Source organism: Protopterus annectens, chromosome 3.part0 (genome assembly GCF_019279795.1).
Source record: "Protopterus annectens isolate FY-2018-M chromosome 3.part0, PAN1.0, whole genome shotgun sequence".
NCBI classification, from domain to species: Eukaryota; Metazoa; Chordata; order Ceratodontiformes; family Protopteridae; genus Protopterus; species Protopterus annectens.
This window is the reverse complement of record NC_056731.1, coordinates 1,946,912,992-1,946,939,449: the sequence shown is the minus strand read 5'-3', so window position 1 is coordinate 1,946,939,449 and position 26,458 is coordinate 1,946,912,992. Positions and strand designations below refer to the sequence as shown.

The 26,458-nt window shown below is 41.9% G+C and overlaps 1 protein-coding gene across 1 annotated transcript in view; it reads left to right on the top strand.

The window, feature by feature from the left end:
• Positions 1-26,458, top strand: part of LOC122797232 (nucleoprotein TPR-like) — a 1,117,229-nt gene that overhangs the window by 280,918 nt on the left and 809,853 nt on the right. The gene's annotated exons all lie outside the window — the stretch shown is intronic.

Below are 26,458 nucleotides of genomic sequence, written 5' to 3'. Positions count from 1 at the left end.
TAGAGCCAATTTACAACTTTGGTATAACAGACCTGCTAGCTTGCCTGCCATTTTGGGTTGTGAATTGCTGAGAAATGAATGTTAGGATCTGTTAATAGTCATTCATTTATCACATGGGGGATTGGGTTAATGTCTATGGTCTTTACCTCATAAGATGCAAGGTGTAGCGGGCTTGATTTCAACCTCTGATTAGTGGCTAGGCTTTTAATAGTCTGCAGACTGATAGCCAGGTATTTGCCTATGAATAAGGCTGGTTTCTCAAACTGAAATTGGGAATCATTCTTGATGGTCCTAAGCTGTACTGTACTACCTCAGCATTAAAAAAGAGAGAGAGAAAAAAAGACCACTGTGTTTTAGAATATCTACACACCCTGCAGATGTATTATGAGCTAACATGCTGGATATGTAAGTGCACTTGTCTGTAGAGCTCAGTTTTTTTGCTACTGGTGTAGTTTATTCTCAACAGCAAGAATCAAGATGTGATGTCCTATATATTCACATGCTTAAATGTAATTGTAATGAGTCCCTGTGTTCATCAGATTACCTGACACAACCATCACTGTCATTGCCTTTATTGTTTTGAGGAAGTTGTGGCCTTTGGAGGTAATGCCAAAGGCCAGAACTTCTTGATGCAAGTCCAGACTCTCACCGTCATTTCCTTCTGATGGTGTGCTCACCCTTCGTCAGCAAGTGTCTGAACCCAAATGCATCCTCTGCTTTGGTGGAAGAATTTGGAGATGGAAGAGGCGCATTTTAGGCTTCCACTTTGGGGGTGCAGGGTGTATACTAAGATTATTAAGCCTACCTATCTTATCAGCTAGAACCCTTGGTAAAACAGCCTGGTCACTGTTCTGTCACTTGAGTCACCTGTGACTAGTACGCCAGGCCAATGTGAGTTATCAAATCTGGGTCGATAAGAGTTCATGTGGTCATGTCTCAGATCCTAAATATAAAGCAGTCGTTTATATAGTGGGAGGCTGAGACTGTTATGGTTTAACACCATTAGGGAGCTAGGTTTGAAGCCTGTGATAGCCCTGATGAAGCATTGTGCTCACTCTGTCTTCTGCTTGTGCAAACTCTAGCTGTGGTTCAATGTCCTCCTGATGTTAGTCTCATGTGCTTAGCCAAACCTAAATTTGGCCTGTAGGTTGAGTTTTGTGGGTTTCCCTTGCCTCCGCTTGCTCTTATTTTGGAGTTGGTGAAATCTGAGAGACAGGGATACCATCATTTTATCCTCCCTTCCACTTCTCTCCTTTGATATCCTCCAGCTTAAGAGCTTTTTTTCTGGGGAAAAAGGCTGAGAAACTTTGGGTGCTTTCTCTTGGAAGCCAGTCATTTGGAATTGTTAGACTAGATTATATGCATCCAAACTGTCATATCAGCACTAACTGGGATGATGCCTTTTACAAGCTGCTACCTGAGCAGGCAGTTAATCTTATGAAGTATCTAAATGCTGACCTCATGTGTGATCTCTTTAGTTTGATGCACGTCTGAGGGATCACAGCATTTTTCTACTAGACAAGGACTCGCATCTTTGGACAGGCGTGTCATCATGATCCATCTTCTGCCACACCTGGTTTAGAGTATCCAGATGTAGTATTGCCTGTCTATGCTTCATACGCAGTCTTGCAGGTCTTAAAAAGCTGCTTCCTTAGACTGATCAGAGAAGAACTTGGAATTCCTGTCCTTGTTCCCTCTTCATAGAGAAAGCATGAATTCCAGCAGACTCCACCACCCCCCACCCCCAGGCCCTTGCCCAGTGGCTGCCCTGCCTTTACCCAGTTAACCCATTTGTTACAGAAGAATAGGAAACTGATATTCCTGGGCTAGGAGAGAGGCCCTACAGATCATCCATTCTTGGAGAGGAAACCCTGTCAGCCTGTGTTTCCTGGTTAGAGTTGAGTGATCATAAGCCAGCAACCCTCTACAGACTTTACTCCCAGCACCATGGTTCCTTTGCCAGTTTTCTCCAGTAAATTCCAGCCCCCTCTTGCTTATTTTCTGTACTCCTGCTCGTAGTCATCCCTATTGGCAAAATCTTCTTTCTCTATTCTTGTGTTGGTTTAGCTCTTAGAATACTTTTTGCTTCTTTATGAATATAATATTCTTTATGGTTATTTTCCTTAAGGATCTGCATCCAAAATCCCAGTCTCTCCTGAGTTCTTGAATTTTCTCCCTGCTTCAAGATCATCCCTTTCCACTTTGAATTATAACCTTCTGCTTATTTTATACAGTGGATATAAAAAGTGTGCACACCCCTGTTAAAATGCCAGGTTTTTGTGGTATAGCCACGGCTTCTGGCAACAAGATTATTTAATGAAGTTAGCGCTTTCACGTTCTTCCACTGAACACTTCATCAGACAATGAACAAGTAAAGCAGTCCAACCCTTTTAAGACATTAATTGCTTAATTACATAAATTAACTTAACCATACTGCATACACTAAAAAAGACTAAGTTGATTGATGTAATTAAGCAGTTAATGTTGTCTTTTAAAAGGGTTGGACTGCTTTATTTGTTCATTGTCTGATGAAGCGTTCAGCGGAAGAACGTGAAAACGCTAACTTTATTAAATCTTGTTACTAGACGCTGTGGTGTCATCTTTGGAGCTTGGTTTTACAGTTTTCATTTTGGGTGTCTCCTTGGATACTTTACCTTCCAGCAGCTATTGTTTTTCTACTTGTTTTACCATATTAGTTTTTATTCTGTGAGAATCACCAAGAGGACCCTTTTCCATAGATTATTATAGCTCTTCTTTTTCTGTCTCTCTGTCTCCAATGGGTGGTACCTCCTACAGCCTCGTCAGATGTATCTTGAAATCTTTTTTTTTCCCTTTTTGAAATGTGCTTGCTTAGTTTGTGGCGAGGATGGACTGAAACTTAGAGGTTTGCTATGTCTTCTTAGCCTGTCATGAAGTGTCATAGCATATGCTTGTAGGTGGCATGTGCCCTTTAACATGGGAAATAGTAAATACAAGAATCTTGCTGTAATTGTCAGAAAAGGAAATTCTCCACCTGATTGACTACAACATATATGCCCCCTCACAGATCAAGCTGTATGGTGAGTAATTTCTGGTTCAATATCAGCAACCGCATGTTAGCTGTAAGCAAACAATGTTCATTTATTTCTCTGTGCCATGTGAGGAGTAACCAGCTGTATAAATTAGGACTCCTGTGAAGGTTATTTATTGAGCAGTAGACGACAATGTAAGCTGTGTTGATTCTTGGTTTTGTTGCGCAGCCTATTGTTGCAAAATCAGCAGGAAGAAAGCCTATCCAGGTTCTTTTTATTTGTCCAGCTCAATCTGTTGTGCATTAGATCTCCTCGTGGAAAAGTGAGTGTTCTTTCTGTAACATTACTTTTATGACTTTTGCCTGCGGGCATTTTGTGACTTTTATTTCTGGAATTTGCTGCATCCTACAAGGAGCCCTCATGTTTTACTGCCATTAAGCTCAGTATTTTCTTCCAAGAAGATCCCAAGGATATGTCTGATTCAGTGATCCTCTGTCAAGGTGCTGGCATCCGTAAACTTTGGCAGTGTTTATTCTGTCCCTGTGGCTTTTATAACATTGAAATTAAGGCAATTATGATTTTCTTTGTCACCGTAGGGTATGATGTTTTAAAGTGTATGCCTGGTGTCACTATGTATGGAACGGCTGTATTAAGTATATCAGAAGTCACCATGTCAGCTCTAGTATAAACCGGTACGTAGATCACATGAGAAGGCATCCTGTGAATTAGAAAACATGTTGCACTTGATAGTAAATTTTCAAGTTCTTTTGTTTCTTGGTGATGGATGCTGAGCTGTTTATGGCACTTGTGTGATTTTTATTGTAAATTATGGTAAAACTAACAGTAGTGTCAGTTTTGTCCAGTGTTAACATAAACATTGTGGTTCTTCAGGTAGATTTTGTTTGAGGCTGACTAGAAGCTTGGGATAATCCAAGGTCTTACTTAGGTGGCCTTCTGCAAAGGTTAGCTTTGAGATTTTTCTTCTGGTGCCTCCTGGTTGCCGTTTTGAATGTTATGTTATTGCTGCATTTGTGGGCAGTGGCTGCTCTGGTCAGTGCACATCACAGTTCCATATGCCAGACTGTGAAGGGGCACTATCATTCCATGTACTAGTTTCCTGCTGCTCACACAGTTCAAATACGAGTCAACTAAAAAAATACCAACATTTTCTTCCTAAAATGCCAGAACCTTCAAACAGATTCTTGTGTTTTTCAAATGAGTGACATTGTCCCACACGGGCATTTTCTTCACTACCTGGTAAAAGGAGTATGACTTGAAGCATTACCATGACTGCCATTTAGTCAATTCAGCTATACATAGGAGACAAAGATAATACCTTTATGCCTGCATGAATTCCTTTAAGATGGTGGCAATGAGATTGCCCAGAGTATGACCTGTCCAGAAGCATCAGGTTCTTCTTGTGGTCCTGAGTCTGCCAAACAGAGCAGGGGACTGGAATACCAGAAGTTGCATATAATTTCCACCTTCTAAATCAACTCACAAGTTGGCCTTGTGTTCACTATGAATCAAATTCCTTCAGTCAACAGTAGGTCAGGTTTGCACCCATAATTGTCCACATGAGAAGAGGAGTGTAGGAAATGCATTTCCATTAGCCACTTTACAAGAGTTTTTTTTCTGGATGTCAGTACTGCTTCTGTCATGTTCTAGCGTCTGGAGCAGACCATAAGTAGCCAACTCCTATGAATACTGTCCTCTGACGTCTACAGTGAAAGCTTGATTGTAGGGTTCAGGCTGAGTGAGTCTTCTGTAATGGCCTGCCTCTTGAGTTGTGCATTAGTTGCTGGTTAGGATAGAGGATACTCTCTAGGGTTCTGTTGAACCAGTTGAGCTTAGAAGGATGGACCAGATGTCAGACTTAGTTCTAGTATGATGTGTTATGAGATTTACTCACTGGTGCAGGAGCATACCCTTAGGGAGCACAAGGTAATGCCAAACCATGTTCAGCTCTCTCAAGAATTTGCTACCTCTGAATATGGTTTCATTAGTGTTATAGACCTGCCCTGTACCTAGTGCTTGATGCACACTTTTTCTACTTTTATTTGGCCTTGTGACTCCAGCCTCTCCCATCTAGATCCAAGGGGTAGGGTAGATTTTCCACAAATATCAGATCCCTGGGAAGGGGATTCAGAGGATATCAGTGTCCTTGCCTCAGAGACTAAGGAATGACACCTGGTTCTCCCCCATACATTACTTGTTCTTCAAGGAAATGCTAAGGACTACGAAGTCAATTGTGGTGTTGCCTGAAACCCTCCGAGTCTTGCTTCATCATCTAGTGTCTGGGCAAGACAGATAAAGAACCTTTGGGTCTTTAATCTTGCAGCACTTGTCCTAAAGAATGCCATGCATTCCTCTTCAAACCATCTAGACTCCACTCATTTTGCTTCCTAAGAAAGCAAGTATGCTGTAATGATGGCTTCTGTAGACATCCCAGGGTGGACTCGTGTTCTTTTCTCAGTCATGCACATATCCTGAAACCACAGCAACCCTACCTGATAAGTCTGAAGTTTTAAATAGGTATGGCAAGAGACTTTCTTTTCTGCCAGTCAGGGAGTTTGGGGGGGGGTTCTCATGTGTCTTTATCTTTCTTTTTTAAACATCAACCTAGGTGCATATACATTAGTAGAAAATAAAATAAACCACAGTAATATTTATTCATTTCATCCAATATACATGATTTCTTTTTAACAATTGTAATTCAGTCTAGTATTGTATAAATCACTCAATTCTTGCCTTTCCTGCTTTCCTTTAAACCCCACTCCTCCTGAACATTCCCACAAATTCCATTTATTTGTGTCGTTTTCACCTTCCCTTTTTTAAAGATCCCTCCTTCAATTATTTTATCTCCTCTATAATCAGTACTTCAGTCACAGTAGGTTTAGATTTTTATTTCCATTGTTTAGTTATTGCTTTTTTGGCAGCCAGGCTTTACTTAGTTGTAGGCAGTTTCAGATTCTTTGCTTCCCCAAAGTTTTTGCCAGGGAGTTTTAATCTGTTAGCTTGCTACTTTCTGAGAAAATGTGTTTCCAATTACCTCTTTCCCATCACCTTCGATATTTATCTGCTTGAGGACAATTCTCAAATGTACTTGGAGTATAAAAATAGCTATGCAAACACTTCTAAGCAAAAAATGCTAAACCTTCCGGCCTTTGACTAGATGGGAGCTGTAGAGAGCTGTAGAGATTCCTACCATTGTTCCTTTGTAAATTCCCTTTCCAGTCATCCTTCCCAGTCTTTTCTCACCTCATGTGATTGACTCGTGTAACTGTCATGCAGTGTTTTATTCGACCTATTAATTATCCCTTTTTTAATAGCACCTTCTGTGCTAGGATCAACAAAAAACTCTACCAGCGCAGATCTTTAAGTTAACACTCCCCTATCCTTTTCTCTTTGCTTGTACTCTATCAGTTCATAGTGTGGCAGGTAGTCTCTAACCTGTAGTCCAAGCCTTTTCTTGGCTTCATCCCACTCCCTTCTTTACCTATTCTTTCTCTAGTTATTTGCTATCAATACACTGATTCCTTTTCTAATTTTTTCTCCAGCAAACTCCAGCCCCATCTTGCCTATTTTCTATACCATCTACTTGCAGTCATCTATACTGGTTAAATGTTATTTATTCATTCCAATGTTGATTTAGTTTTTAGAATGTGTTCTGATGCTGTATGAATACAATACTTCATGTGGTGGTGATTAAGGACCTACATCCAAATTTCTAACCTCTCCTTATTTTTCATAGTCCCCAACTCCTTTCATCACAGTCATCATCCTCTCTTTCCACTTGAACTCTGTCTTCTGCTTTTGTTTGTATGTGAACCTTAACCGTGTAGCGCTAAATATCTGTTCAGTCATGCAATCCTAGACCACCGTGTTCTATGGGCAGAATCTTATCTCTTTCCGTATTCCCCTCCCAAATAAATTCCTTCAACTCTCTATTAGTTATGGTCCACTACTCATGCTGTGGTTAATACAAATTGGCTTGACCTACTTGTCAAGGGAACTAAAACAGTTTCACTTATTATCCAAATCCTTAATCAAGAGCTTCCAGTTTCTCAATTTTTGTATTACCTTTTATTTAGTATCTTCCTACATGTTCTTAGCTGCCATATCATTCCTTTTTAATTCATATTCCTAAATACTTCATCTTATTCGTCCATCAAAAACCCTTTTTTTCTCATTTTGCATGTGGGGTCAGGGTGTCACTTCAACAGTGACAATCATCTAGAGCCAAGGTTTACACCTCTGGGAGTCTAGCCATGCCGCAGTAATTCTTCCACACAACACAGTCGCACCTGAGGCCAATTTAGTGTGTCCAGTCCACCTACTGCATGTCTGTAATATGGGAGGAAACTGGAGCACTCAGAAGAAACGTATTGAGATCGTTGAATCAGTTTTTGTGGAATATATAGTTAACTGCTATAATCTTTGTTTTATTTTGATTCATTTTATATATCCTGAAAAGACTTAAAACTTTCTTAAAATGTTCCAAAGCACTGAAATGTAATTTGCTGGATTTATCGAGTACAAAGTAATATTTGCATAATTTTTCTGATTGCCAAACCAGTTGTATTATTGAATTTGTCAGCCCCTTATTTTCTTTGCCATTGACGCTAAGTATCTAATAGTAAAGGGGAAAGAAAACACCCATGTATTGTTCTTCTGTTCAGATATAGCTTGCCAGAAAGGAACCCTTCCTCTCTTCAAATATCTTCCTAATTAAGTGTGATGTCCTTCTATTCCTATGTTGCAGTATTCTAGTTGTGGGATTTCCTGCCCTCAGGCGACTCGTACGTCAGCTCCTACACTAAAGCTTCAGCTTGGCTGTTGCAGCATGCGTGGGATGTCAGATGCAAGGCCATAAACCAGAGGCCTTAAATGTGACATCTGCATGCATAATCCCCAGAGATTTTCAGCCGCGGACGACCTACTCATCGTACAATCGTTCCTTCACAGACATTGCATCAATAAAGCTAAGTATTTATTTATTTTGTATTTGTTTACCGGGGTAGTCCAACTGGATACATGTCCATTTTCAGAGGAGGCCCGGAGAGAAAAGCTCCACATAGACAAACTTGCATAGATTACACAGAAGTTAGCAAACAATTATAAAAACAAAATTATTGTATACAATGGCTTAGTAGTGTTCCCTAATAGGACTCACAATTCTCATGGACAGACACAATTAAAAGTAAGAGACATCAGATTGGAAGCAGAGCTTGGTGACGTAGTTATAATTACAGAATATGGTTTCAGTTTATAACTTAATCAGGGTTGGTACTTGGGCATAGCCAGTTCACTTTGAGATACTGTTTGAGGTTTTTTTTTTTTTTTTTTTTTTTTTTGAAGAGACTTTTGGAGGATTGGAGGATTATATAGTTTGGCAACGAATTCCAGGTTTTGCCAATGAAGTTGGCAAACAGGGATTCACCAGCAGAGTTATTAGCTTTATGGGTTTGGACCAGTAGTTTATCGGCTGACTGTAGGGATCTCGGGTTGCTGTATGACTTAATATTTTTAAGTGAGGGGGTATCTTCAGGGTAGTACAAAATTTTGTGCGCTATTAAGAGTTGATTGAATTGAATTAAGATGGGCAGTTCTAGCCACTCTAGTTGTTTAAGGTTTTGGCAGTGATGGGTTCTCTAGGTGGTGCCAGTGGCGAATCTGGCAATATGATTGTAGCTATGGGACAGCTTACCTAGTTCGGATTTGTTGAGGTGTGAGAGTACAGGCGAGGCATATAAGAGTAGAAAGTAGGTGTGATCGGGCAATTGCAGTCTTAGCCAGTGGGGTTAAAAATGTCTTGTTTTTATACGGTGATCCAAGCTTCTTATTGATGGTTTATATGGTTTTGCTGACCTGTAGGTCAAATTTGCGATTATGTATGATAACCCCTAGCACTTTGGTTTGATGATCTGGGGAAATAGTGGTACCATTGTTAGATGCGACAGAGAATAAAAGTGTGATAGATGTACTAGTGGGGGGAGAAAAATAGAAGTTTAGTTTTATTGGGGTTCAGAAGTAGGCATTGGTTGGTGAGCCAGTTCTCAATAGTGTTAAATGTATTTTGGATTAAGGTTTGCAGTTCGGATGGGGAGGTGGCTGAGCAGATCAGAGTCGAATCATCTGCATATTGAATGCAGGTAGCTTTAGGGATAGCAGTGTGAAGGTTGTTGATAAAAATAGAGAAGAGTAGTGGACCTAGTATGGACCCTTGAGGGACACCAAGTGTGAGAGGTAGCTGGCTGGAGAGTTTGCCCTGCCATAGTAGTGTCTGTTGTCTACCAGTCAGGTAGGACTGGTACCACTGGATAGCAGGCTTGTTGAGGGAAATAGATTTTAGTGAAAGAATGAGACGTTCATGGTTGACCATGTCAAAGGCTTTTGATAGGTCAAGAAAGAGGGCGGAGGTTAGCCTATTGTCATTCCTGCTTTGGTTTATGGCAGTAGTAAAGGAAAGGAGGGCTGAGGTGGTGCTGTGGTATTGCCTGAAACCATGCTGGGAGTTGGATAGTAAGTTATTCTGTGTAAGGTATTGCATTAGTAATCTCATTGGGCTTTTGTTTTTCTTGTTTTGCTGATTGTTATTGCTTAGGCCTGGTTGTTGCATTTAGCTGATGTCAGTTAACAAGAGAAAGTGCCAGTGCGGGCGCCAGATAACCCATAAAGACGCCCATGATAGGTGTGTTTTTTTGCTTGGGCCGGGAACACAATCATTCCTCCTGCTCAATTTGTCAATTATTTGTGTCTAAAACCCTACACAGCCATCTGGGTGCTTTAAACCTCTACCTAGACAACCAGCGCTTTAAACCTTTAGCCCTTAGAATGGATCCTGCACCAGAGGCCGCACCCGAACCTCCACGTAAGAAGGCCAAGATTCCTAGGCATTCATTGCCTATCACTCCGCTTCCCGATGCACTGCCAATCTAGGAGTTGAGGTGTGCTCAGCAGATCCGTCTACTTCAATGAAGTCCCTTGAGGAAGCAGTTGTACAGCCGAGGATATGCAGTTGAGGTGCACTCGGCGGATCCGTCTACTTCAACGAAGTCCCTTGAGGAAGCATTTGTACAGCCGACGACGGGCACGTCCTCCGAGCTTAGCGAGACACCGACTACCTTCGATGTCTAGGGGGAACCAGTTTCTGTGGTACCTCCAACCAGGATCCAGACTTCAGAAATGTTAACTTCAAAACCTAATGCCAGGCCAGTTCCTACTTCCACCTCAGCCAAAAAGAAGCAGAAAACCAAGCATACCTCCTCCTCTACACAAGCCATACCAGATTGGCAGGCCTTCACTTCCTGTCTCATGCAGGCCTTTATGGCCCTTAGGCCTGCAGCCTCAGCCTCCACTACTCTGCCTTTACTAAGCCCTAGGCCTGCATCTGCCTCTTCCCTCCCATCCGTGACCTCTCAAATTAGGGAGGAAGAGCATGATGATTCTTTTTCTTCCTCAGAGGACTCTGTTTCATATACATCCAAGATTGCTTCTCCCCAGGAGTGTTATTCTCCTGATGAGGCATCTGTGGAAGGGGATTCTCCACCTGAGGATATTACATTTGGTGAGACCATCACCAAGATGAAAGATTACTTCATATGGGATACTTCCCACATGAGGTATTTTGAGCTGCTTCAAGTAGAATCGCCCTCCCCTTCGGCTGTCCCGGTTCTTCCTGCTTACTTGAATGCCTTTAATTCAGCTTCTAAGGCCCCGGCCTCTGGCCCCTAAACACCGTGACCGCTTCTATAAAGTGCCAGAAGAGCAAAAATTCCTAGTTAAACCACCCTTGGAGGAGCCTGCTGTCATTGCCACCGCTCCTGATAAACAGTCTAGATTGCTGCCTTCCACCTCCCTCCTACCCACAAATAAAGATAGCAAATATATGGATAGGATGGGAAACAGAGCCATAAATTATCAGACTCTCTGCGGTGGTGGTGCTGCGGTAGCATTGTCGCCTCACAGTAAGACTTTGTCCTGTTCGATTCTCAGCTAGAGTGTCTTCTGTGTGGAGACATGCGTGAGTGGGCGCACCTTCGTTGAAGGTTGTGCATCAGGGCCAGCAACTCTGCACATAAAAATCTACTGCCAACCATTAGCGGACCGGAGTTCCGCTGTGGCGACCCCTAACCAGGAAAAGCCGAAAGACACAACAACATGACTAAGTATGCTCTAGACTTAGTGTCTCAAGCCTCCTCCATGCTGGCTTCCATTCCTGATAGCCCGATTAAGACTGACATTACCTCCAAACTGTCCTTGGCTTAGCAAATAGCCAGGCACTCCCATCAAATGCAACTACGGTGCTGCCGAAGCATCTGCCCGCTCTGCAGCATCTGCCTCTGTCCTCAGAAGTTGCTCCTGGCTGAGACTACAAAATTTTCCAGAAGACTTCAAGTCCAAGATCTTGGATGCCCCCCTGGATAACAATTTCCTTTTTGGCAAACAATCTGCAGACCTTTTCAAGAATCTGCAGGAAAAAAAGTAAAGTACAGGACATCAAACATCTGCTGGTGTCCCCTATTCCCAAGTATTATGGGAACTACCCTGCAAAAACCACCTTTGTAAGGTGTAATCTTCCTCAGACAGCCACTTCCTCTTCCAGATCTGGAAGAGGGGCAAGAAGACCTGCCACGTCCAGACCTACTGCACCACCTCCTCAGCCCAGGCAATCCTTTCAGGACAGAGGAGGTCCCAGTAATGCGTGACTGCCTTGCTCACCTACCACTTTCGGCACACCTTCCCCACTGTCTCCACTGGCAAACATTCACCACAGACCAATGGGTCCTATCCATTATCCAAAAAGGTTACTTCCTATCCTGGAAAGAAAAAACACCCAAGAAAGGTATTCCATTTCCCACCAAATACCAGTTTCATCTCCTGCCGCAAGTTTTGTCAGACCTTCTAAAGCTAGGCACCATAAAAACTGTCCCCTCAGGACAGGAAGGAAAGGGATTCTACTCCCATCTCTTCCTGGTCCCCAAAAAAGATGGGTCCTGGAGACCCGTCTTAGACCTTTCCTTTCTAAATCTACATCTTCAGGTACCCTACTTCAAAATGCTGTCACTCCCCACTCTGCTGCCTCCCATTCCAGCCAAGGCCTTTATGGCCACCCTGGTCCTAAAAGAAGCCTACCTGCACATACCTATCAGGCCTTCTCACAGACAATTCCTGCATTTCTCTGTACCTTCCTCTCATTTCCATTTTACTGCCTTGCCCTTTGGTTTATCCACCCCCCCCCCCCCCCGAGTCTTTACAAAGTGCCTAGCCCCTGCCTTTGCCTTCTGCAGAACGCAGCTAATCCATATTTACCCATATTTGGATGACATTCTAATCCTAGCAGAGTCCAGAGATACCCTCTCAAGGCATTTGCACTTCACCATGTCCCTTCTGCAAAATCTAGGGTTCCCCATCAACCTACCAAGTCCTCCTTGAACCCAAGCCAGGACAAGATTTTCTTAGGCTGCAGAATCAGAACGGATAAAATTAAGGCCTTTCTCCCATAGGACAAGGTTCTGTCACTGAATTCCCACTTCCAGGAAACCCTACACTCTCAGAAGGTGATGGCAAGGCAATTTCTTCTTCTCCTGGACTTAATGGCAGCAACCATCCCCATGCTGCCACTGGCCAGAATGCACACGCGCAAGCTACAGTGGTACCTCAGAAACATTTGGTCCCAACACCTACATCACTTAGAACAGGTTATTCCCCTCTTTCCCTGTCTAAAGACAGAAATCAGTTGGTGGATCCAGCAAGTCCATCTAAACCAGGGACTCTCACTCCAACCCCCACCCCAACCCAAACAATGCATACAAATGCCTCAGATTTAGGTTGGGGGGGGGGGGCACGACACTGGCATCCTACAGTGTTCAAGAAAAGTGGCACCCTTCTCTACAGGCCAAGCACATCAGTGTCAGGGAAATGACAGCAGTCTTTCTAGCTCTAAAGACCTTTATTCCCCTTGTACCAGGGGTGCTCCTGATAGTGACCTACAATACTACTGTTATGTGGTACCTCAATAAACAGGGAGGAACAAAGGCCTATCAACTGTGCAGACTGAACTTGCTGATATGTGACCTACATCCCCTCGCAGGACAACAAGCAATCAGATTTCCTAAGCAGGACTTCCTCCCCACAGCATGGATGGATGCTGGACAGGGGAGTCTTCCTAGACATAGTCCACCGGTGGGATACTCCACAGATAGACCTGTTTGCCCCCCCCCCCCCCCAAGAACAGGCAGCTGCCGACTTTCTGCTCAAAGACCTACTCCCCTCTAGCATGGAGAGTGGATGTCTTCAACATCTGTTGGGAGGGGAAGTTTCTTTGTGCCTTGCCACACTTTCCCAGTGATTCAGAAAGCCGTCCTGAAAATCCAGAAGGACAAACCAAAAATCCTGTTAGTGACTCCCTACTGGCCAAGGCAGCACTGGTTCCCCTTTCTTCACAATCTAGCCAGGGGCAATCATTACAAGTTACCCTACAAGGTGGACCTACTGGCACAAGACAAAGGAACTCTCCTTCACCCACACTTGCAGATGTTGTCCCCTGACTCTGTGACTGATAAACTTTTGATTCCCTTCAGACACCACTACTCAGAGGACATGCTTTCAGTCCTGAGGGAGGCAAGGAAACCTACCACCATAAAATCTTACCTAGTTAAGTGGGAAAGATTTACAAAGTGGTGTCTGAACAAGGTAAGGGGACCCTTGCTTTGCTGATGCCCCCCTTGTTCTCTCTTATGTGTGTCAGTTGATTAAAAGCGGACTTTCTTACTCTTCAGTGAAAGTACACGTCTCTGCTATATCAGCCTGCTTGCTCCTTGATCCCCCCTTGCTAGCCAGGCTCGACGTAAAGCTCTTCCTTGAAGGGTTCTTATACATGAGACCACCAAAGAAACCTATCCCTCTGCCATGGGACCTTAACTACATCCTGACAAAACTAACCCAGCACCCTTTCAAACCAGCTGGGTCTTCTTCCCTACAGATGTGTACATGGCAGACTGCACTTCTGGTGGCTATCACTTCAGCCGTAAGGGTGTCAGAGTTGCAGGCCTTAATGGCCTGCCCTCTCCTACACCACCTTCCACAAAGACAGAGTCACCCTGCAAACTAATTCCTCCTTTATGCCCAAAGTGGTCAGTGGCTTGTCTCTAAACCAATCCATTCATCTACCCACTTTCTTTCCCTCCCCCACTAATGAAGGGGAGAGGATACTGCATTCCCCTGGATGTGCACAGGCAGCTAAGATTCTACCTGGACAAAACCATTAGGAAATCTAAGCAACTCTTTGTCTCCTTTCACCCCAGAGCCCTGGGCAAGACAGTCTCCAAACAAACCATCGCATGCTGGATCAGAAAAACTATTTGTCTCTCTTACTCCCACCATGGAAAAAAAAACCCAGTGGGAGTAAAGACCCATTCCACTAGGGCTGTGGCCGCCTCCAAGGCCTTCATAAAAGGTCTGGACACTGCATCATTATGGAAGCAGCCACATGGTCCACTATCCACACTTTCACCAAACAGTACAAACTTGACCAAGTCTCCAGAGTTAGGACAGGATTTGCCAGGGCAATCCTTTAGGGTTTTGTAGAATCCTCTTCAGCATCCAGCACCCTCTCATCCTCTTATGCTGTGGTACTCTCCCACAACTAAAATACTGCAACATAGGAATAGAAGGACATAAAATAGTTGTGTAAAATCTTACCATAACCATAGATGTTCTTCTGTTCCATGTTTCAGTATTCCTTCCCACCCACCATTACCCCCAATTCACTTTCCTTTAGTCCCGGCTAATACCTGGACCTATCTATGCTGCTATAGGACACCAAGGTCACACACCTGAAAACCACTGGCATTCCTCCTGCTGGGCCTTCTCTACCTGCTGGCCTTCAAGTTCTGAGGATTGTGCGTGCAGATGTCACATTTAAGGCCCCTGATTTATGGCCTTGCGTCTGGCGTCCCACGCACGCTGCAACAGCCAAGTTGAAGCTTTTGTATAGGAGCCGACGTACGAGTCGCCTGAGGGCAGGAAATCCCACAACTAGAATTCTGCAACATGGAAGAGAAGGACATCTATGGTCATGGTAAGAGTTTACACAACTATTCTTTACTCTGTCAGGGAATGCAGATTCTTCCATTGCCCTACTCATGAAGTTCCAGCTGACTGCTTTCTCTGCATTAAGATTCACCCGCAATAATTTCTTTTTTACTTTCGGTTTCCTCCTTGGATTATCATTGTTCTATTAATTTTGTCACATGCTTGTCTCCTCCTATAAAATCACATTGGTCAATATCTGTCATTTTGGCAACATTTTTGCTATTCTCCTTAGTACTATAGACCTAAACCCTTTAGGTAATATAAACATAAACACTTCATAATCTTGTTTTAAATTTTGAAATGGGTCTAGAGTCCCCCCCCCCTTTTAAGGGGTCTATATTATATTGTCGACAGGTGAAAGTGTCAACTCTGACTTGTTCAACACCAAAATGTCGAACTACAAAATTAGTGAACAACCAAATCACCTATTTTCTTTCCAATGGAAAGAAATCGGTTGGACAAACCAACAGCACACATAAATATATTTAAGTGGGGGGCTTCACCCCACCAACGTAGGGGCTATGCCCCCCACACCCCCCAACTAAATTCTAACTCTGAGACCGCACTACAGTCAGTGAAAGGGCAAGTGCAAGAGAATGGCCAACCAAAATCAGTGATTCGGCCGTTCGCTAATTTTGTAATTAAACATTTTGGTGTTGAACAAGTCAGAGTCGACATTTCCACCTGTCGTCAATATAATATAGACCTTTTTTAAGATGTGATAAATAAAACTTTTCCAGATAGTTATGACTTCCTTCCTCCAAGCTTCCAGAGGAGTACCATCTATTCCTATAAACTTCCCTTTTCATTGATTTATACATCGTTGTTTTTATCTATCTCATCTCTACCTATCTTAGCTATTAGGTGTTGAGCCACATTTTCCTCTATAGCGTAGCATAATTAAGTATTCCATAAATGCTTCTGAAATATCTCTTAATACCTCTATAGGATCTTTTTTTTTTTTTTTTTTTTTTCTTATTATACAGTCTCCAAGTTTGTCAGCAAACTTGTCTGCTGTTACCCAAGTCATTGTGCTAAATGTTTTGGTGCTCTGGTGCTGTCAAAAATACTTCCTTAGTAGTAATCTTTCCGAGGTGGGAGGTTAGCATAATGGTTAAGTTGTTTACCTTACAGACACAAGGTGCAGGGTTTGATTCTCAGATGGGGTAATTGGCTAGGCTTAAAATGGCCTGCAAGGTCAGTTAGCCTAGTACTAATCTATGAATCTATGGTTGCATCAAACTCCTGCACATTATGCAAATACTCCCTTTTTATTCATAAGCAGTCTGCAGTTCCTTCTCTTGTTCTGTAAGGGTCCCCTTCTTCTGCAGTACTTTTATCCTTTGATATTCCTTTTAAATTATTCCTATTACCTCTTTCCCATATACTCCATATTTCTTAGTCCATTTTCATTTAATCCCACTCCCTCGCTATCCCATCTGAAGAAATTTATATCGTCCCAAATTAACTCTTGAATCATATTCAGTATCCATTCCTTAAATTCTTATTTTTTAAACAAGTATAAAGCACCTGTCTCTCGTCCTGATAGAGCAGATTGAATCTCAGTCTGCCTCTTGACATTCCCAGGTTGCTGGGATAAACTTGTTTTTCTTCCTGGTGTACAGTGAATCATGGTTTTCCATACTCTGCAGTTCCACTTTTAATGTTTTTCTTTCTGCTACAGTTTTGTCTGGAGTAACTTTCTGCTGATAACACTTTCATCATCATTACTAGAATAGACCATTGGCTATTTTCTCATTGCTGGTTTTGGAGCATATATAATGTGTTCTTTCAGTTAACAAGCCCTGCTTTAGCATACCAGTCCAGTTGCTTATTTGTACTTTCATGAAATTCTGTGGTATTGCAGAATGTTTTTTTTCCAACATTGCCCTTCTCCTACCCTCCACATCCTTTAAAAACAGCTCTTTATAATACACCTTGTGCTAAGCCTGCATTTTCTTCATTTTAACCTCCGATTTTTGCATTTTTTTATCTATTCATCTGAATAGCTAATTAAAGCCCCTCTTTTTCCAGCCCTTTGTTATTTGACTTTACATATTCCTTCAGTGCTTCAGTTATTTTAAACATGATTGCATTTGATTGTTTTTCTTTGAATTACTGGATGGCATCTCCTGTGCCCAGACTGAAAATTGGAGATGCTTTTTGCTGAGCAGCTGCAAGATTCTTCCCAGACATATTTTTTTTTCTTTTCTAGATGATTTTATCTGGTTTTCTCCACATTTTTCTTTGCTGGCATTCAGTGTAATTAGTAGAACAGCGGTCGGCAAACTTTTAGTAGTGTTGTGCTGAAGTAATGTTGCAAAGTCACTCAGAGTGCCAACCTAAGCACACACTATTTTTATATAAAACCACTGAAACACATTAACTTGATCTTGAATTAACATGTTTACCAATACATTAAATAACTGGCTACAATCACTCTCTCACAGTCTCTTCAGCTTTCATACATGAGTTCTCTCAATTCAATTTTTTATAAGATCATAAACATAGCTCTCAACCTGTTAACTCATTCACTCCGGAGCAGCTCAGAAAAAGCTGCCTGCTTAATTCCACCATAGGAACAACAGTGCAGCCTGAGCTCATTTTCAGAAAATCCATTTGTAATACTATACAGAAAACAAATGTTCATAACTCTAACTATAAGAGCTACACTAAAAATATAAACGCGAAAGTTGTTCAGCAGACACTGACCTTTCCAACAGTGTAAATGTTGATAGTGCATTTCAAAGTCATTATTAAATATTTGGCAAGGAATGCTGATATTGTACATATTTTTACCTTTTTTGAAAAGCAAAGCACAATATCTTGTTCTATGTACCATGCAGACCCATACAATTTGAATGTAATTTGTTAGTATGAATGTCAGCTTTAAAATGGTACCTTAACCATTACTGTGTGACGCTCCTTTCATGAGATATTCACAGAAATATGATTAATACATTATTTCTCATAATTGATAAATAAACAAAGTATAATATCTCATCAGCTGTAACAGACAGAGCCTACATATCAGTGTAGAAGTTGTGCATCTGAATGTCAGCTTCAAAATGATGCATCATTTGTATGATTACCATGCTCCCTCGCAAAGATATGGGCATAATAATGAGAAGTATTATAAATGTATAATTTTCATATTCGTACAAGACTAAACAAACTGTGATATCCCTACGTGTATACAGTGCACAGATGCAGTTCTTTTACCATGTTGCAAGGAGTAACACTGTCTTCAAAATGAGGTATTACTTCACACAATGAGATGCTCCCTTGCAAAGTTATTTAACAAAATATAAAAAAAAATCATAATTTCCGTAACCTAAGTCCAAAACAAACTTTGATATCTGCACATGCGTCAAACATACAGACACAATTCTTTTATCATGTTAGAGCCAGCAATACTGTCTTCAAAATGAGATATCACTTGGCACATTCAGATGCTCCCTTGCAAAGTTATTTACCAAAATATGAAAAGAAATCATAATTTCCATAACCGTAAGTCCCAAACAAACTTTGATATCTGCACATGTGTCAGACATACAAGCACAATTATTTTACCATGTTGGAACCAGCGATACTTTCTTCAAAATGAGATATTACTTGGCACAATCAGATGCTCCCTTGCAAAGTTATTTACCAAAAGATGAAAAAATCAATGAATGGACTGCATGAATCTTTACTCTTGTATTTCACCATTAACTTTATGTAACCATGTTTCATTGTATTGCTTGTGGAGCTTTTCTCCCCGGGCCTCCACTGAAAATAGGCACTTCTTGGCCCAGTGGACTTCCCCAGTAATCAAACTGAAATAAATAAATAAATAAATAAATAAATAAATCTCCATAAGTCATTTGCCAAGCTCAGAGAAATGAATTTTACAGAACACATTTCATAATAGTGTTTCACTTACTATACTGGTCTGACTTGGTCATGGGTGTTTTCCATTATTCTCCCAAGCTGCATGTTAGCAATCTTGCATGGCTCTCCTCATGCCATTGTGGAGGTTGGTCAAGAACAAAGCAATGCCCTCCTCAGGTGAATGCCATCCGTTCTGAACAGGTGAACATCTTCCGTGGTGATGCCGTTATGGCAGATTGTAAATCCACCGACCCTGTGCATCAAGCCATGCATGAACGCATTCTGTAAACGTCTGAACAGCAGAAGACAGTCTTAACTTACCTGAAATAAAGCACGGGTGGACACTGACAAGGGTGCACAGCAAGGGCACATGTAAAGAGAAAAAGGGTAAGGACTGCCGCTCCACTAATATGCCAAGGAAAGGCATGGGGCTCCAGATGTTGGTTATCTGTAGTGTCCCATAGCTGTGCTGGCTGCCCACTCAGACTGCTGATACCACTATGGTCTCATGACCTCCTTCAGTGTCAGCAGTCTGCCTTACCTCTACCTGTTCTCTTTACATGTGCCCATTCAGCAATGGACCTAAGGGATGAGGGACTGAAGTAACTCACTAATTGCTGTCCTGACCTTCATACATTTACTACCCTCACCTACATACACTGACTACACCTGAAGGGAGGGAGACTGAGTGGAGAGGTACATCAAGGCAATATGTCAAAAGACCATGATTGACCCAGGCTGTGTCTTTTTGCATGTGTCCTTTCCTGGAGGGAAACATTACATCACAGTGGCACACCCAAGTCCATGCTTACGTAGGACAGCAGCACTATGGGACTGAGCTGAAGAGTGTCTAAGTTCCCAACTGCGATCCAGGTGGATCACAAGATCCATGCTGGCTGGGTATGCCCCCTGTGATGCACCCACCAACACAAGATTCGGCGATGGGACAGCATAGGGTTTTTGGCTGCTCCCTTTCCAGTGACTCCCAGAACAGCAGATAAAAAACACAGTCTGGCTTGTGCATTCATCAATATGATAACAATGTCTACTTATGTGAATAACATTGACAGCTGTTAAGAGTTTTACCTGAAAAGTGATAATGACTCAGCGGTATATTGTAACTGCACTTACTGTTAATGTGATAATGACCTGCATTTCATTAGTACAAAGTTATGCAGGCTCAGAAAGAGGTGATAATTGCTGCACACAACCTATTGAGTAGGCATTCATTATACCTATTATATTACCTTATGCAACTCTTATGTAACACAGATTCATTATCATCTGTTAGGAGAAGACCTGAGTAATTCAGTAAAAATAGTATAGCACTTGGATATTACTGAGCCCTTCCTCCCACCTAAATTCCACACATGACTGACAAAGCCAAGAAAAATGCCCAAAATATATGGTGGCTGCATGCTGGTAGTAGTCAGCAAGTAATAACCTTTACCACACTCAGGCAACTACTGAGTATAATCAGAAAGAGATTTGCAAGCAGAAATGGCTAAGTTATCTGGTCCATCCGTGTAAGAATTCATCCAAAAAGTAGTAATTCATGATATCTCACCTAACCATTCCTCTGGTTATAATAAGACACAAAAGTAAAAAATGCAGAAATATTGTACAAAACATCTGGTTGAGCAATGCCAACAATCAGCAATAAAATACTAAGCCTCTCATACCACCCAGACATTATTCAGTAGAAAGAAAGACTAAATCAGACTGTACGTTTAGCATGTTTGGATATATTGATCAGCACTGTTCCTGTTAGCCATCATTCCAACATTTCTACATAACCAGGGACAAGTTTAAAATGTTAGTACTGTTAACCTGAGAAGTATTTCCCCAAGGAACATTTTCATTTGTATGTCCAGATATACAAATGCACCACCCTGAGACATTCACCCAAGCAACCCCTTCAGTAAAATATTGAGGTACGCACAATCTTTTGTCTGAAGCATGTGGGAAAATGTGTTATGGTCTGATGAGACCAAGGTTGATCTTTTTGGCCACAATTCCAAAATGGACATTTGGCACAAAAATAACAGTTCGCATCACCAAAAGAACACCATCCCCACAGTGATGAAGTGGTGGCAGTATCATGCTTTGGGGTTGCTTTTCTTCAGCTGGAAATAGGGATTTACTCAAGGTGGAGGGAATTTTGAACAGTTTCAAATACCAGTCACTTTTGTCCCAAAACCTTCAGGCGTCTGCTAGAAAGCTCAAGATGAAGAGGAGTTTCACCTTTCACCACGACAGTGACCCCAAGCATACATCTAAATCACAAAATCATGTCTTCACTCAAAGAAAATGCAAGTTTTGGAATGGCCCAGCCACAGCCAAGACCTAACACCAATAGAAAATCTGTGTGGTGACCTGAAGAGGGCTGTGCACAAGAGATGCCCTCACAATCTGTCATTTGTTCCCAGTTAATTCAAGTACACAATTGAAAGCTGGACATATTAAAAAAAAAAAAAAACTTTATCATAATCATCTCTGAAGCCTGAGCTTTTAATACCATATTTGTACCACAATGACTCTAACAAATAGATCATTTCAGAGAACAGGTCATGGCACCATGGTACGAAGTACAGTAAGCCAGTGAATCAGTGTAACACAGGCAGCTGCCAGGACAATAAAATGGCCAAATGGAATTTCCAATTTTGAAAAACCATTTCTGTGACACAATAATAGGTTCATAGGTTCATACTAGGCTATCTGCCCTAGGGCATTTATAAGCCTAGCCAGAGTATGTTTGGCTTTCGCCACCCATTTTAAATTAATTTTGCTATGCCTTTTTTCGAGGTTAGTATACTGTGCCTCTGTCTAACAGTGACACAGAAGTGATACCCGGGGTAAACCTACGATCTCCCATCCACTCATCAAGATTCCTCTTGAAGAGAGTCAGAGGGACTCTGCCTAACCTGGACTGGGATTTTATTCCAGAGTGAAGGGAGCCCCTCTGGGTTATGAATCTATTCCTCCAGCATGTCCTATTTATTTCAGTGCTGAGGTTCAAGTCTCTCGAGCGTGTAGCTCGATGGGATTGGATTTTTTGAGGTGCAGCATGTCCCTTAATTCCGGGTTGGACATGGCTTTATACGTCAGGCACAGATCGCCTCTGAGCAGGCGGTATGCCACTGAGTAGAGCTGGAGTTTCTTTAACCGGGCAGCATATGGCATCTGTTTGAGCCCTTTGATCCTCTTGGTGAGGTACTTTTGGGGTCTTTCCAGTTGCTGCAGGTGTTTGGTAAGGTACATCCCAAAAGGGGCATTGTACTCGATTATGGGCCTGATGAGGGATGAGTAAAGAGGCACGATGACCTCCCCTAATCTAGATGTGAATCCCTTCATGATTAGGTGGGCTATATAAAATGTTTTTCTAACCACTTTGGCCACGTGGTTGTCAAATGAGAGATTGCTATCAACTTGGGTCCCCAGGTCCCTAATTACTTCTTCTGTACTTAATGGATTACCACCTATGTGGTAATTTGTGGGCACTTTGTTTTTGCCAAAGGGGATGACTATACACTTTTTGGCGCTTAGCTTGAGGCCATGGCTCTGGCACCAGTTGTCTGTTTCTATGAGGCCCTTTTGGAGGATGCTTGTGTCGGCTGGAGAGTCTATTATGGCGCCCAGTTTGCAGTTATCTGCAAACTTGGTCCGCCACAGTCCTTCTGTGTTGGCCTGTACCTCCGAGAAATATATACCGAACAAGAGAGGTCCCAGGACTGAGCCTTGTGGGACGCCACTTGTACCTGGTTTGGAGTCTGACATGGCTCCAGCAATTCTAACCATGTGGGTTCTGTCCTTGAGCCAGTTTGCAACCCATCTAGTGACATAGGGGTTTATATTTAAGCTGGTGAGCTTATCTATAATGCCCGAGTGGGGCATTGTATCGAAGGCTTTTGCGAGGTCCAGGTAGGCTGTGTGGACCACCTTCCCTTCATCAATGGCCTTGGTGACTGTTTCAAAGAAGTCGACCAGGTTTAAGAGGCAGGATCTGCCCTTAACAAAGCCAAACTGGGTAGGATCCAGTGTCTGTAGGTCCCCAATATCTTTATGAGGTCCATGATGATCCTTTCCATAGCTTTGCAGACCAAGCTAGTCAGGCTTATGGGGCGATAGTTTCCAGGGTCCGTTGAGGCGCCACCTTTGTGGAGAGGGACCACTGTTGCTGTACGCCACTCTTTGGGTACATATCCTGTAGTAAGGCTGAGATTGAACAGTAGTTTTATGTTTGGGTTTAGCTCTTCTTGGAGTTCATGTAGGATGCAGCCCGGGACACCGTCTGGTCCCATTGATGCTGTGTTATTTGCTTTGGAGAGGGCGGCTCTTACCTGAGCATCTGAGATGTCAGGGGGCAAGCACTCTGCTGGGATAGATATTTGCCCTTTTGGTGGGGAGTTTGCTGAACCTGTCAGCTAGGATGTTGGCAATGTCTGTGGGTTCGGTGTATTTTTTGTCATTTTGGACTAATTCTGAGCATATCTGGGAATTCCACCCAGGTTCCTAATATAACTAAAAAAAGACTTGTGATTATCCTTAGTGTCCTGTGCAATTTTTCTCTCGAAGCTAGCCTTAGACGATTTTATGAGTGCCCTTAGTTTTTTGCTAATACTGATCAGAGATGCCTTCCCTTTTTGGGATTTTGCTCTATCATGTAGTAGCTTCCTCCTCCTATTGTATAGTTTGTTTATGGCTGGGGTCCTCCAGACAGGACATCTGCTTTTGGAGGATTGGGTCTTGGTTTTATTTGGGATTGCATGATCCATGCATTCCTGAAGGTGTTCATAGAATGCATTTATAAAGGTTAATGAATTATTTTCCCCACTAACTCCATCAGTTGTTTTTGTGTTGTATATGCACAAACACCGAAATGGCACAATAAACTATTTTTCCCAATGCTCACTTCAGCAGTCTGACCATGTATGCAGAAACACTCCCCCGATACACCAATGAATTGTATCCCCAAGCAACATCTTCATTAGTACATGTGGGTATACGCATGCACCAGAGTGAAACATTCACCCAAGTGAAACCCCTTCAGTAAAATGTTGAGATATGCACAATCATCAAAAATGAGACCTTTCACTAAATGACCTTCAGTAACATTTGCTAGTATGTGCAACCACCGAAATGAAGCATTCCCCCAAGCGACCTGTAAAATAAAATGATGCAAGTCTCAGGCTACGGTGGTCAAGCATTTATACATTACTTTTGTCCATTAGGGACATACAGACCAAAACAGGGGGAAAATATCCAATCAACTGGGAAGCACCACAGTGCAGACACTGGTTACTGTTCAATGCCATACATAGCTACAGCTTGGTGAGGATGTTATATGATCTCTCTTCAAGCTTTGGCATTTAGTCACTGTATCAGTGTTCCCCAGATGCGCTAGATTGAGTGAAGGCAGTCCTAGCTGAATGCAGCAATCATTTTGCATCAAAAAATGGACTACAGTTCAGATATATTATTACTTCAGTCTGACGCAATAGTTTGGCTAACGATATACATTAAGATATTAGAATTCCAAAGACCATAACTCAGAACCCCGGGCACACGGAACAGCCCGATACAAATCGGTATACATTCAATTTTTAAAAATATACTTGAAAAAATACCTCAAAAAATGGCCAAGTACCTATATAAACAGCTGGATGCATGCTCAGTCATATCTACCTTATCAACTAAGTAAATAAATAAAATTATTTAAATGAAACAACTAAGGCAAATTGATATTTAACTCGTTTCATTTAAAGTTTTTCTTTTCTCACATTTAAATGTAACTGTGACTGAGATCCCCAGGCAACTGCTGCCCTGCCAGCCAACAGAAAAAGTTGACAGCTTACAAAAGCAGTGCTGACAGATATGAATGAATTATGTTTGTCACTTGCATTGGTAATTCCGTTAGCAGAAAACTATTGTAATGCATGGACCATGCTGGTTATGCTCTAAAACTGAAAGAAAAATAACCTTGTTATAATACGTTTCATACATAAGAACATTTTACTTATAAATATCACTTTTATAACTAAGCAACCGCTGCCTTACCAAACACACTGCAGTCACCATGGAGCAGCATAGGAAACCAAGTAATACTTTTAAAAGATGTAACACATCTCACACTGCCAGAAAAAAAAAAAAAGACAGAACTTAAGTGCCCTGAGAAAAAATGCTGTGTATTGTTTTATTTCAATGTCAATAGAAAAATACGAGTTCTCCATTATCCTACAACAAACTAATTAATGAATGAACTTTCAATTCAGCAGTTATTAGACAGTAATTTTAAGTGTCCTGCCTTGACAGTTTTTGCCAGCACTTAGTAAAACATCTGACATAATATGAAGAATCGTCCTCATCATTAGTCTCCAATGGTAACCATTTGTTGCATTCTCAAAATGGATCCAAGAAACTCACCTATCGATCCTTACTTTTGTGATGAATTTTTACATCCATTTGTGTGGACAGGATTGGAAACCCAGTCATAATTCTTGTGTTAAAATGCACAGTAACCCAGCCTTCTGTACTTTTCCGTTATCTGGGCAACAGGTATAATGAGCAGTTGCAATGTTAGAACGTGGTGGAAATTACCACACCGCTGGAACTGATGTGTATATGAAATCATCCCCTTTAACAAACCACACCAATCTGGTTTCTCTTAATTGCAAATGTAAGTGCAGTAAACTAAACACGATTTGCAAGTATCCTTGCACAAAAACAAAATCCTTCCCTTCCTGCCACTTTATTTCATTATGCCTAAATGACACTTGTAAAACTGTGGGCCCTGGAATTTAAACACAGGGGTGTGAAGTTTTCGCATACACATCATAAGACAGCAACTTCCGGATACTTGAAACTTAAATTATGTGTCAGTTTATTATATAAGTTACTCACAAGTGTGTGACAGGCACATTCCAGTTAAAGAATAGATAGATAAGCTTAGTATTATTCTTCTGGTTAAAAGTCGTGAGGCCATTCTTTCACTGTTGTCACTAAACGGCCGAAATAAGAAACATTAAGGCAAGCGACTTCCTTTTTGCCTCTTGTCAATTTGCTTGCTGGGCTTGGTTAATCAGCGACAGCGAGGTAGAAAACTGCCAAATGTATCCCTGAGAGTGGGATGTGAGACTTGCGTCACCCCTAGGCTTTGGTACTAGGATCTGCGTCCTTTCTTTGACAACATAGTCATCTACGTCTTGTGTAATGCATATGACTTAAACGTACCTCACTTCGAGTCTTAAAAAGTGCATGCTCCTCACTGTTCCAGATCGAAAGGGTCTTTCACACATTAGTGTTAAGATTTTTTTTTTTAATATCCATGGTAAATAATGCTGCATTCCATTAATTAAAAGGTACAAAAGCACCAGTGATGTGATAATTTCCACCACGTGCTAACATTGCAACTGCTCATTATACCTGTTGCCCCGATAACGGAAAAGTACCCAGCCTTCAAACTGCATGGTTTCCCC